The sequence below is a fragment of the Pristis pectinata genome, chromosome 17, assembly GCF_009764475.1.
Source record: "Pristis pectinata isolate sPriPec2 chromosome 17, sPriPec2.1.pri, whole genome shotgun sequence".
Classification (NCBI taxonomy): Eukaryota; Metazoa; Chordata; class Chondrichthyes; order Rhinopristiformes; family Pristidae; genus Pristis; species Pristis pectinata.
Window position 1 is genome coordinate 632,808 of NC_067421.1, and position 1,363 is coordinate 634,170.

At 50.2% G+C, this 1,363-nt stretch overlaps 2 non-coding genes across 2 annotated transcripts; both read left to right on the plus strand.

Annotated features, from left to right (window-relative positions):
- The first annotated feature begins 326 nt into the window (after positions 1 to 326).
- On the plus strand, positions 327 to 400 carry trnan-guu (transfer RNA asparagine (anticodon GUU)). Its single transcript has one exon. It is a non-coding gene; the product is annotated as a tRNA-Asn (tRNA).
- Positions 401 to 856: 456 nt separating this feature from the next.
- trnaa-ugc (transfer RNA alanine (anticodon UGC)) lies at positions 857 to 928 on the plus strand. Its single transcript has one exon. It is a non-coding gene; the product is annotated as a tRNA-Ala (tRNA).
- The last annotated feature ends 435 nt before the right edge of the window (positions 929 to 1,363 follow it).

The following is a 1,363-nucleotide window of genomic DNA, read 5'->3' on the forward strand; positions in this document are numbered from 1 at the left end:
GTGAAAATCCAAGTAATAAATGGCACTGTTTTCACTGCGTTTCAAAGCTTCCGTTATGAATTTTGGACGTTGACCTGGAAATTCTCTCCGTTGCAGTGGGCCTGGTCACTCCTGACCCGGTTTCCGACCAGAAACGTTACCTCTGTTTCTCTCTCCACAGATGTTGCTCGACGTACTGAGTGTTTCTACCGTTTTCTGTTTTATATTTTCCGTGACTCACTGAACAAAACCATTGAAGCAGATTGTGAAAAGCCGGGTCCCAGCTCCGATCCCTGGTCACCGCCTCCAAACTCGGGAATGGACCATTCACCTGCTTTCTTTAGGGTGTCTCTGTGGCGCAATCGGTCAGCGCGTTCGACTGTTAACCGAAAGATTGGTGGTTCGAGCCCACCCAGGGACGCTGTCGATCCGGCAGCTTTTGCTGTTCGTGTCATTGTCAGCTGGGTAACATTACGCTGTCCGGAGGCGGGCGCTCCCTGCTGCTGCCTGACTGGGCTCAGTGGGAGCCTTCCCTGCGGGGTCTCACGTCCGGAGTCCTGATGTTGTGCTTCCCTTTCAAGGGGATGTGCATGTTTCCTCCGGTGACATCCTTGGACCTAACGGACTTGCCAGGTCTAATGTCTTGTTTTGATTTAATTCTAAATGGCATTTTCGCCAGAAGGTTTTTACGGCGTGTGGGGAGAGAGCAGAACAGGGGGTTGAACTTGGATGATGAGCCATGGTCGCACTGAATGGTGGAGCGGGAAACGCCGAATGGCCAGTTCCAGCCTTGTTTTCTGTGTTCCAGTACCTCTGTTTTCTACTCAACGGGTGAGACCCAGAAACGAGCGGACTTCTGAAATTGTGGAGTGGCAGTGGGAATGTAGCTCAGTGGGAGACCGCATGCTTTGCATGCATGAGGTCCCGGGTTCAATCCCCGGCATCTTCATGCTGGAGATCTTGAACTTTGAACAAGTCCCTGTAAAGAATTCTGACTGACCTCAGAACGGACTCGGACTGTGAAATCCAAACCTGATGTTGTGTCGAGCCACAGAGAGCTGGAAAAGTGACATCTGACATGGATAAATCACCTGTGATATTGCATCGCCAACTCCAAGAGATGCGCCTCTTAACTTTACCTTGTCGAATACCAGCATGCATTCATTTAAGGTGAGAGCGGGTAAGCTCATAGGAGATGTGTGTCATTTTTTTTACACAGAGAGAGGTGGAATGCGCTGCCCGGGCTGATGGTGGCAAAAGCGATCGAGGCGTCCAGGGGGCTCTTCGATAGGCGCATGGATGTGCAGGGAATGGAAGGATATGGATATTGTGTAGGCTGAAGGGATGAGTTTAGTTGGGTATTTGATTAGTAATTTAAATAGTT